We start from the raw sequence: 13081 nt of genomic DNA, 5'->3' as shown, positions 1-13081 counted from the left end.
TGAATTTTAGATTTGTTTTCTCGTTTTTAATATTGAGATTGACATTCATGAACGATTGGATTGAAAGTTCCATAAGTGATCATTATGTTGATGGCAAAGCAACAAACTTTGTATTAGAAAATGAAGCAACCGAAAAGTTTAATAGTTCTCTACGATTGTTATTGTATTCTCATGTTTGTTGAAAATTTTTGTCGTTGTCGTTAAGATTGGTAATCATCATCGTGTTAGTTCCATAATAATGATTATCATTGTAAAAGTTTGACCCCAAAATAGATTACCACTATTTAGGGTTGCCATGCGTCCGGATTTAATAATCATCTTGTATTGACTGTCTATGGTTGAGAAACACTGATCAATGGATTGTCCAGACTTTTGTTTGGAAAAATATGGTAGCCCTACCACTACTACTAAGTAATAAAGAAAAAATGGAATTCTGTGGCAATCAAATCAACAACAATGACTTGAAATGATGTGAGAATAATTTTCTGAGACTATCTTACATTGAAATTCTTTGAAGATTCATTGAATGATGATAGAGCCACATGGAATGAATGTCAATTATACTGTATTAACAGGCTTTTTTCGAATATCGCATTTCTTTGTGTTTTTTGCAATAGACTAACTCATTCCTACTCATCTTCCTTGTAGTGATGAAAAAAAATCGAAAAAAAAGATCCAAGATGATGATTATGTGATGCACGACTCAATGTATGTGTGTGTGTGTGTGTGTGGGTAAGATCTAATCATTTATCATTTCGTCGTGGGCATATATTTTGACGGAGGAATCAAAAGACCAAAAAGTTTGTTCCATTTTTTCCAGTTACTCTTGTGACTTTTTTCGATGGTTGGTGGATAGATATGGGTGACTCACTCACTTCAGACGAATCAACATCTTTTTTTGTTGTTGTTGTTGCTGCTGCAGTACATAGCACTTTTTGAATGAATATAATATATCTATGGAGAATTCACAATCAGATCATAGAATCAAACAGAATTATTATTATTATATATGGTGATGAACGAGAAACAAGGAGAAAAAGGTGAACGAATTTGAATTCAAATTCAATTTCAATTTCAATTTCAATTGGATGAAAAATTTTGCATATATTGAACAGTATTCCACAAAAACGATGACAGATATATGATGGTAAATTCGCCCATCTATTAGAATCTCATAGAATATGGAATTGAACAATTTCATTGAGGATGATGATGAAATTGTTCTAATACTTGAAAACAATATATAATTGATTCGATTGCTGAAAAATTCTTTTTCTTTGTGTTTTGTCCTGACTTTTAAACGCTATATTGTATGGATGTCACGGAATTTTTTTTTTCATCGTTGGCTCCATCACATAAGAAATGGTTTTTTCTCTTTAGATGAAGCGCCAATAAAATTTGTTCCAATTGTATATTCGTCATCATCATCATCGAGAAGTTTTCGGCAAGTGGTAAAAAAAAGTTTTTGATTCAATGAAAGTGTTTCTGTGTCTTTCTGTGTGTCTGAGTGAGTGAGTGAATCACAAATCACCTACATTAGTGATTCAACCATGCGAATCATCACATTGCAAATATCGAAACGAGAGAGAAAAAACGGTTAAATTCAATGAAAGAGATGCGGAAAAAAGTTTCATGTATTGTGATTTGTGGATAGTGAAAAATGATAAATTCAGAATCCAAACACTCATCGATGAGGATGGTGATGTAGTCATCAACTTACAGGCAGACAAAAAACGAAGAATAATTTTTATATGAAAAAAACGAAAAAAATGAATCGAATGGATGTTTGTTTATATTTCATTCACAAGCAATTATCCCCAAACTGTGTTTATAATATATCAGATCAGATTCAATCTTTGAATTTAGCCAAAGTAAAAAAAACCGGAATATTTCAGCACCAGAGAAAGAAAAAAAATTGTCAACCAAACTGTTCATTCCTTGAAGTGATATTATACTCAATTTATTTGATCCATGCTGGATAGGTCGATAACTAGATAGGGCGTGAAATTCATCAAAATGAATAATAAATTTCCATCATCATCATCATCATCGTCATCGTCATCGTCATCGTCATCGTCATCGTCATCGTTTTTTGAATGAAGTAAATAATAAAGCAAATGTTTGTTTGTCCATGGATCTGTGTTTATTTTAGCCGATTTCGGCGTCATCATCCTTATTACCACTATCGATCTATTGAAGGAATTTTCGAAATGAATTATCAAACAAACAAACACACCCGCTACCTAACTTTGATTTTCAATGTTGGTAAATATCAATATAAAAATATCCTAATAAAAACCACAGATACAGATACAAAAAAAATCAATATCAATGCACGCACACACACCGATAATGTTTGGAGAATCATATAACCAACGATAAGCACAGATTTCGATACGAAAGAAACAAAAATTAATTTTCAGAATTCTCAAGATTAAATTTTTTTCTCTCTCCCGTTCACTAGTCACCATCATCAATTGAAAGTTTTGATCAATTTCGTTTGAAAATGGCCATAATTTCTACCATTTTTCAAGGATTGCCATTTTCTTCAAGAAAATTGAATTTTTTTTTTCTCTCTCTCTTTCGATCATTCTTCTTGAAATTCAAATAAAAAACCATTCAATTTATGTGTGTGTGTTGCAAAATGGTAAACATTTTTGAATTTGAAATTTTATTTTTTTCTCTCAATTTCATCGATATCGAGAAATGGTTAACGAGAATCATGATATATATAAACGAATGAAAACAAGCAAAAAGTTATGCGATGAATTCATAATGAAGTTTTTTATTTTCATATTTTCAAATATTTTCTCTCTTTTTTTATTGTGATGAATGTTACATTATTTCAAAATTTGAAAAAATTATTATCATTTTTTCTACTTACTTGTCAAATTGGGACGGTATTATTTTGTATCAGAAAAAAACAAAGGGCCATTTGACAATCAGAAATTATCATCTGCCGCTTGTTGTGTTTCGTCATTTAGCAACAACAGCAAAAGTTAGAAAGAGGAAAAGACAATTTTCGATTCAAATGGAATTTTGAGTTTATTCTTATGGGATGTTGTTGTTTTTCATTCTATTGTCATCATTGAGTTCAATTCCAATTCGATTTCATTTCATTTCTATTTTTATTCATTCATATTAAATGAATAGAAATAGCTTTGTATCATAGAAATTGTAATAGTAATAGTAATAGTAATGCAAATTCTCATGATGATTAGATTCAATGTTTTGTGTGTGTATTTGTGTGTGTGTGTGTGTTTGTGTCTGGACCATTTTAGATCCACTAATGATTATGACATTTATTCTCTCCATGTTATGTTATACTGCACAATGTCTATGTATTGTATCTGTGTGTCAATGACAATCAACGAAAATGAGCTAATTTACAACAAACAAAGCAAAGACAAGTCATTTTCGTTTAGTCTATTTCAATTTTTTCTCTGGGCTTGTACGAAGAGTTGTGAAAACAACCCAATTTATATAACCTCTAAACCCGATATATCAATTACGGTCCATTGTTTAGTGTATGTTCGATTTTTGATTCATTTTAATTCATCAATCGTTCAATTTTTTCGAAAATTGATATCAACATCATCACCAATGAAAAAAATCATTTTTTGATTGATAGAATTATTCATCGGTCGTGGCAGTGATATAGTTGCAGATTTTACTTTTTTTGTACAGAAAAATTATTTGCATAAAAAATTAATTTCTCAATACAATTGATGATCAGTGAAAAAACTCTAACACAAACCCTAGAGACTGAAACATCAGTTTCTATGAATGAAATATTTCTGGTATCTTTCAAGTATCCTATCGATGAAATTGTTGTATCATCTGGTCATGTCCTAAAAGCAAAAAGAATCTATTCACAACACACTAGCGCATTTTTATCATCATCAAACATCTCTGTTTATGCATCCGAAAGAACAACAAAAAAGTTTAGCCAAAAACAATGTTTTCATCATCACTGAAAAAACCAATCTCTGTTGTCCAGTCGATAAACGATTCGACCAATTTTTTTTCTTGTTTAGTCATTCTTTATCATGTTTAGAAAGAAGGAAAATGAAAATGAAAACGAAAACTTGAAAATAGAATCAGAGCGAAACTTGCAAAATAAAATGAGAAATTCTCCAGAGTTTTCTTTTTAAAAATCTCAATTTTGAAAAGAAAAAAATTATGAAATAAATATGGAATGAAATGGGAGGGAGAGAGAGAGAGAGAAACGGTGCAGAAAATTATTATTATTACGGATAAACCTGATGGGAATAAAAAACCATATATAAAGAGATGGAAAACTATATGAAAAGAATTTCTTTTTCGTTATTCTCACCAAAAACAAATGGTAAACAATTTTGTTTTTCACTGTTGCTGATATGGTGAACGAAAAAATTCAGCTCAAACCGTAACGAAAACGATATTAGTTTGTATATCGAATGAAAATTTCTCTCTCTCTCTCTCTCTTTTTCTATCTAACTTTGCACAAAAAACATTTGAATGTTTCAAAATCAATTGACCTAATCACCATCATCTTCACAGCATTTGCTTTATTTTTACAAACATTTTCCTGTGGCTTCCTCTTTCGATACTATCGAATACACACGGCTTCGCATCATTGGTTCAATAGTGGGTTTATTTTGAAAATCGAAATTTTCAATTTTTATTTTTGTAACGAATCGATCTTTGGCATAACTGTGTATGATCTGCCTCTTGTAGTTGTTCATTTCTATGTGTGTGTGTGTATCGGATGTCAGATCCAGAACTCCGGTACTATGCACACAGATAAACACAAAAAGTGAAAAGTAGCATTACACCATTATTAAAAAGTGGCAGAATTTCGAATATCATTCACATTTCTATGGTCGAACATGAGAACATTTCCTATTTTTTCAACCTTATAAAAAAGAAAGAGAGAAAATTCGATATCTGTGGAAAGCATTATCATTAGCAACAATGAAACTGAATTCGGTATTTTTTTTTTGTTGAAATAATTGTCATTATGATTTATATGTCTGAGTCTGATTTTCTCATGCTCATTTTGCTTTTATTTTTTAGTAGTTGGGTAATTGGCGTTGATGTGACGGTGGTGGTGATCATTCACTCTGGATCGGCCGGTGGTGTGTGACATTGTGCCAAGCAACAACAACAACGATGACAGACTCACACCGAATGGCGCCAAGAAACTTTTGAATTTCGTTCAAATCCAGAAACAGATACAATGAGAATCAAGAAAAACGACTATGGCTACAAAGTTTGAAATGTTTCAGAGAGTGAGAGAGAGAGAAAAAAAAACAGAAATTTTGTTTCAACAAAAAATGGCAATACAACATTTTTAAATTAAGAAAAATTACTTTTCTCCTCTTTCCACATGCCGTAAAAAAGTGTTTGCATAAAATAACTGCAAAATGAATGAATGTTTGTTTGTATACGATTCTGTGTATGGTACGGTTGTGATTTACATCTCATCAAGACATGATGATGTGAAGAAGAAGAAAAAAGAAAAGAAAGAGAAAAAAAACAAATTCGTTTGTCCGTAACCGCCTTCACAGTTTGTAGTTGTATAAGAGATAAAAACGATCCAATGAATAAACATTAGATTCTTGTACGGCAGGCAGCATCCACTAGCTGGTGAGGAGAAAATGAAAATTTTTTTTCACTGTCTTCTTGATTGAATATTTGCCGTATTTATCGTATGTATGCACGCAAGAGAGTTTGCCACACACACACACAGACTGGAAAAATGAGCCGGGGCTGAAATTTTTGGAAAGATCAAAAAAAGAGCAAAACTGTAATTATTTTCTCGATTCTCTGACACAATACAATTTCAGACTGACTGACATCAAATAAAATACCAGAGACCAGAGCAATGCAATGAAATGCAAGCAGCCATGATATTAAAAAAAATCCGAAATGCTGTCGTCGCTGTTGCTCATATACGATATTCGGCAAATTTGGCAATTTTAAATTTAAATGAAAATTAAATTCGGCTATAATTTTGTTGTTGTTGTTGCTGCTGCTGCTGCTATTCTTTCATTCAACTATCATTTGTTTGTTCACTGGATCAGACTGCCAAAGTAAAACACGAACATATTAGTGATGGGAAAAGATTACGAAAATAAAAAAGGATTCACAAATCTTGAACTAATTGCATATTTCTAACTAACATTTCATAAGAACCGAAAAGATTACAGGATCGACAACAACATTCATATAGAGAGAAAAAATGAATCATTGAGGGTTGGTGATATGAAGCAAAAAACTGAGATAAGTGTATCATTTTTATTCAAAAACTTTGTTCAAGTCCGTCCACCACTCAAGTTGTAGAATCTAGCCTTTTGTTCTTTTCATGTTGTTATCCACAGCCAACAAGGCAAAGCAATATGTCATTAGCATTGATATCATCAGCATCTTGAAGCATAATAATGGCAAAAGTTTTTCACATTGCCCGTAAGAGAAGCAAAAACATGAACGAAAACTATTTTATCCTCCCATTTTTCATCAATATGTATTCATTCATTCAATCATTGTAACTTTATGGTGTGGATAAAAAAAATTTTTTCGGTTACATCCAAAATGGCAATAATAATCATAATTCTTTATTCGTTATTGTTTTGGGGTTTTGAATTTCGTTTCACAAATATACATTCTCCAACATTTTCCAATGAATTGCAGCCAGTTTAACGAGAAAAAAATTTAATCTTTTTTCTTGCAAATTTTGTCTAAGACCCCAGAACTTTCGAACTGAGTCATTATGGATTTTTTTGTATAGAATTTTGTCATAACGATCGACTTTTAGGGCGTCAGACGTAACCTGCAGCCAAGACTGAGTGATAATAATAAGGAAAGACAGACAAATGAGATATTTTATCCTTTGTCGAACATTATTTCCAATTGATCAAAAAAGATGAGTAAAATAAAAAGCAAAAAAGTGTGAGACATTTTGAATGAATTCACATATCATGTGTTTGTCATATTTCATACACACACTTCGACACACATCAGAGAATAAATATTCGACCTGTAAAGAAAAAATTCAGCCTTCTTTCTGTTTTTTTCTTATTGCTTTGCCTTGCCTTGTTGCTGTTGTTGTTGTTGTTGTATGAAATCAAAACTGGACACTGCATCTGACATGGATAGCATATGCACCCAAACACACACATAGAAAAAGACAAAATCATCATCAAACAGGAAAAAGTATATATAAGATGAGCCATAATGTTTGTTTTGACGTATTGTTTGCACAATAACCAATAATAATAATAGATCGGACATCCTTTTACAATTTTTCAAAAAAAAAAAAAAATGATAAATAATTTCACAAATGATGTTGAATGGAAACAAAAATGTTCTCCCCTTGTTTGATGACATGAAAAATAAAAAAAATAGAATTCACATACACGACCATTGTTGATAATGAATTGAAATGAAAAATAGATACCAGAAACAAGTAATGGTGGTGTCTATTATGTAAAAAGAAATGTGATACATTTTGAAAGAATTTGTTTCACAGAATTTTTCATTTTCGTCCTTTCAAACACATAGGATGATACAAACAAACATATAGAATTCTGTTGATCATTCATTCACATCAACTAGTCGAAATCTTAAGATTCTTTGTCGTTGTTGTTGCTGCTGAGATTATATATGAAATATTGGATCCATATCTGTTTGTGACAAACGTATTCAAAAAAATCTTATGCTGATGATGATGACAACCATGTTTGTTTGTTTTTCTTGCACAAATTTTTCAAAGTTTCCTTGTTCATAATGATAATGATGATCATTATTACCATTTTTCCGCCTTTCTCATCAAGTTTGGTTCGTTGATTTAGTTATTCTTTTTTCGTTTTTTTTTTTTTTGCTGGTCAGTCTAATCAGTCAACTTAAGTCAAACGCCATGATATCAGTGTGTGTTTTGTGTTATTCTGTTGTCAAGTATGTTGCTGTAACTGAATAACTGAATAAATATAACCATTGACTTTTCGGTTCACTAAATTCGTTATATCGCTCTAGTTGTGAGAGTTGCATTTTTTATTGAATAACATTTGGATACATTAAGAGAGACGATGTATAGAAAGAAAAGAAAACCATCAAACAAAGAACGGATCAAAGGAGGAAAGAAAGAATAATCTTATGTCAATACTAACATTATCGAATGACAAAACCATCATCATTTTGGATGTTGATGATGATAATAATTAGGCTTAATTTACTTTTATGGCTTTTTCGGTTTGTATCGTCGTCGTCGTCGTCGTCGTCGCTGGTATTTTTGGAACATTTTCAAAAGAAAGCCTCTTGCCCCTTCCAGGAATATCTGAACCAGAAGAAATGGATTTTCCTCCCTACTCTTTTTTTTTACTGCCATTCTTCAAACATTTGAATCATTGAATCGAATTGTCGAATTTCGCTTTTCAATTCGGAAGATGGAAAAAAAACTGGAAATTTTATTTTTCCTTCATCATCATCATTGCCTTCATCTTGTCAAAATGGGAAAAAATCAAACAAGCAATGAATGAATGAGAGAACCTTAAATGAAGTAAATTGAAATCGATTGACGATGGTCAACTGAGCGTATACAGATGGACATGTAAGATGTGATATGGTGACGTACATGGAAAAAACATTCTACAGTTGAATGAACAACTTTTTTTCTCTTTTCCTATTTGGATATTATTCAAAGCAAAGCGGCTAGACTAGGCTTCAACTGCTTACGATCATTCAACTGAACATTGATCGCATTATAGAAAAAATCCCAGAAAAGAAAAGAAAAGAATTTTCACTAAAAGATGAGATACCAATATCATTTGCTAACAAGATTTAAATACTCAACTGAAAACAACGCTCAAAATACTTTATAAATATGATCGAGAATCGAGAATTGAATTGATTTCAACCCAAACATCCACAATCAAGAAATCATTATTTTCAATTCAAAAACAAGGAGCATATACTTGTTGTAAGATGCTTGGTTTCTTTTCTATTTTTTACTTGGAGCAATTTTTCTAAACAGACACACACACACACACATTGCAACAGAATGTGATGTATTCATAGTGGGTGGTTGGGCGGTTAGTTGGTTGGTTGGTAAAGAAAAAAATTCAACAAACAATAATCACATTGCATCATTGAAATCATTCATTTCTTTTCTTTTTTTTATTTTTTCCTCGTTTCGCTTGTTCACAATGGTGGAATATACACTATAAAAAGTGGTATAAAATAAACGAAAAAAACGGTCATAAATAAAACGGATTATGAATGGTGCTATTCTTTGGTTGTCGTCAAAAGAGAAAATCTTCATGTTCATTGTCTATTCACTGAAACTATCTTGGAACAATGTGAGTGTGGATTTACCATACACACACGCAAGTTTATAGTGGTGATGGCCATTATTCACGGATTCAGGAATCTGTACCGAAAGCAATGAGAAAGAAGAAAAAAACCAAGAAGCATCCATGTATAAACGGAAAAACATAGCAATGAGAAAAGAAGAAAAAAAGATGCGGCAGCAATAATTTTTCAGAGTTTTATTTCTCTTTCTCTTGCTGTTGTTTTCAAACACTCACTAAATGTTTCTTTCATGAATAGTTTTCGGAACAAATGAAAAAAAAGTTTTTTTTCCATCCATGTAACTCTCATTTTTGTTATTATTATGAAATAATAATGAGAAAACTAAAGAATGTGGAATTTGAATGTTGCATAGACTTCTATTATCTTGATGGTCGAATACTTTTCACATGTAAAAATATTTCTATTTCTATTATTATTGTTGTGGGATTTTTTCCTATTTTCTTGAAAGAAACTCATATTCAGGAAATAATGATAATGGAGATGAGTAATATGAGAATTTAGAAAAAGACTGCAATTATTGATTGACGATTGTTGAATCATTGTTTTAAAATTTCATCTCCATCGAATGATTTCAGACATCTTCTACATCTTTCACTCAGATTCTGGTCAACAAATATGGACATTGTTCAATGATTGAAATTTTGATTCAATGATCTTTTTATTGGTTGAAACAGTTTTTTCCAATTAAATCAAACGTTTCTTTTGTGACTGTCTGACAGATCAAATATTGATGATAAATTAATTTTTCTCATTCGGATAAATGATTGTTGAATATAGAAAAGAAAATGAAATTGAAATGTTAGTTATATGATGGAAAGCCAGTTCACAGTGTCCGGAATCGGTTCGATTCCGCTTCGTTCTACCCTCAACAAACATTTAACGAAACATAATAAATCATTAGTTGAATGTTGTCCGAGAAGATTTTTTATTCTTTCATGGTTCGGTTAAAAGTATATCGAATGTTGGAGGGATGAAAAAACACAATGGATAAAAAGAAATGTGAAATTTTCATCGAATCCCCTCACACACCCACACAAAAGTCGATTGACTTATCTCGTATTGTTGTTGATGATGGTGATGATGATGGTTGGTCAAAATAGCCATGGACAACACCAATTAAAATTGAAACGTCATGCAACATTATTTTTTTCCTCGGAAACTATCGTATTGTTGTTGGAATGGGAATTTGTTAGTTTTTTCATCATCATTGAATTTTATTTGATGAACAAGAAAGACAATTGTATCGGAAAAGTATCCACACACACACACATATAACAATAATGACATCATCATCATCATCATCATCACCAAAATTCGATCATTCGTATAGAAATAAAATGAAAAATTTTCTCATTTCCTTCAATCATTCTTTTAAATGTTTCCATCATTTGTATTTGGAAAGTTTTCATGTGGCTATAGTCGAACGAATTGAATTTGGACAATAACACATACACAAGACATTTGAAATTGATCCAAATTGGTTCGATTTCTTCACACACACACATTCAGAATCGAGCATCAAAGTAATCGATCAGCTTTCCTGTATCGTTTCGCTCTATTCCGTTTAATGTTTGGTTTTCAAACTTGAAAAGTTAAAGTCAGAAAAAAACGAAAATGGAAAGTGAAACCGAAAGAAAGAAAAAGGAATAGATGGCGAAAAAATCGGTATCGTTTTTTATTATTTCAATAATTCATTTTGTTCAACTCTTTATTCGTTTTTTCCGAATGATGTGATGTGATCACTAGATTCTGGAAAATGAACCGAAAAAAAGTTTCCCGCTTCTCTCTCGCTCTCGATCGTCAAACGTCAAACCAAACTTTATCGACTTAATTTTTATTTTTATTTTTATTTTTGTAGACTGATCAAATGTTGATCAATGGCTGTCGTTTTTTTTTCTTTTTTTTTCATTCAATTCATCTTCGATGATGATGATGATGATGATGAAGCTGAAAAGAAGTTATACAACTTCATATTAATAAATAAAACATTTTTGTTTCTCGATTCTTTGGACTTTTTTTTGTAAATATGAGTGAGAGTGAGAACCATTCCAATTTGTTCCATATAAATAAATATGATGATGATATTTGATAGGATGATATCAATTGGTTGATTGCTTTCTCTCTCTCTCACACTTTTTTCTGCTATTCGGTCTTCATTGAAATCATCAAAATCGATCGATCTTGAACATCTTTATCTCTCTCGAAAAGAAAGCTAGAGGTGTGCTTACTCGAAAGGCGAAACTTTTCTCTCTGTATTGATCACACACACATTCATCTCCGATTCAAGTGATTCACATGAATGATGATGATGATGGAAATCTGAAAATTAAAGTTAATAATCGTTTATTATTATTATTACTGGTGTCGTTGTCGTTGACAAGTGAAATATTTGTCTTTCCATTGCATAACTCCTTGGAATGTTAATAACTCATTAATTTTTATTAACAAAAAAATGTGCCACAAAAAAGTATTCACATTCCCTATCTACAAACATTATTATGATTGTTGTTTCTTTTTGTTTTCAAGACCATGATATTCAAAAGTTAAAGAAAACTCGAGGAAATTCTTAGGAATGTGTTTCGAAAGAAAAGAATGAAAACTTTGTAGCGCATTTTTTTTAAATTTTTTCTCAAACCAACAATCAAAATTAGCAACGATGATATTTTACACAAAATAAAAAAAATTCACATTTAGGATAATTTATGGATGAAAATGAAACAAAGGAAATGACACAAAAAAAAATTCAATTCGATGAATCATTGTTGAGGAATATTGAGGAAAAGTTGATTTTCTAATCGAATACCAATGGGAAAAATAAATAAACAAATACAGTCACGTGATATCGTTTTGTTGATGAGTCAAAGTGGTATATAAATGATCTTATTCTATGTAAAAACATTTGGCTTGAGTTCAACAACCACGTTTCATAGTTTTTGATTTGCTGTTTGTGTGTTGCGAAATTTATTTAAATAGAATCTTTTCATTCGATTTTGAAACGTCTTCGATTACTTTCCATTGTGCTCATCTGTGAGAATGATATCGTTTTAAACGCTTCTCTCGGAAAAAATGAATTTCAATGATCTCGTTTGGTTTGTTTCGAATATCAAATGAATATATTGATCCATATTTTATATGACGAATTATGATGGAAAAACCCTGAATTTATCACACAACAATAATAATGGTTCCCAAAATGGAAATATAAAAATGTAATAAAAACTGATTGTGCCATATGATGTATATGGTTTTGGCAATTTAAATGTATGGAACATCAAACATCAAACATCAAACATCAAACATCAAATATCAAACAAACAGAATTGAATATGGTAGCTTTATAGTGATAATAATAATAAAACGAAACTATCTAGTTGCACAATGATGAATAAATGTTATGAGAATAGGAAAAAATAAACACTAGCGGCTATCATAAAATTTCAATTCATTTTCATTGGATTTGTGTTTTTTTTTTGGTCGTGATGATCACGATGGACATTGCTAAATCCTTTTTGTCCATCAGATTTTTCTCTTTTTTATCCGAATCAAGTGAATCGGTGACAGACTTATAGAATGAAAATAGAGAACGATCACAAAGAAAAAACCAAATTGAAATTGAATTTCCATGGAAACAAAAAAGATGTTTGGCTTTTATTAATTTGATTCACTGAAAAAGAATTTTCTCTTTTTCTTTCCTGTGTGTGAGTGTTCTAAAACATAGTTGCCTCCTTTA

General features: G+C 31.0%; 1 protein-coding gene across 9 annotated transcripts in view; it reads right to left on the bottom strand.

The window, feature by feature from the left end:
• Positions 1–13081, bottom strand: part of LOC124498515 (uncharacterized) — a 64080-nt gene that overhangs the window by 17898 nt on the left and 33101 nt on the right. The window lies entirely within an intron of this gene.

This window comes from Dermatophagoides farinae, chromosome 3, assembly GCF_024713945.1.
Source record: "Dermatophagoides farinae isolate YC_2012a chromosome 3, ASM2471394v1, whole genome shotgun sequence".
Lineage (NCBI taxonomy): Eukaryota > Metazoa > Arthropoda > Arachnida > Sarcoptiformes > Pyroglyphidae > Dermatophagoides > Dermatophagoides farinae.
This window is presented reverse-complemented; position numbering and strand designations above follow the sequence as displayed.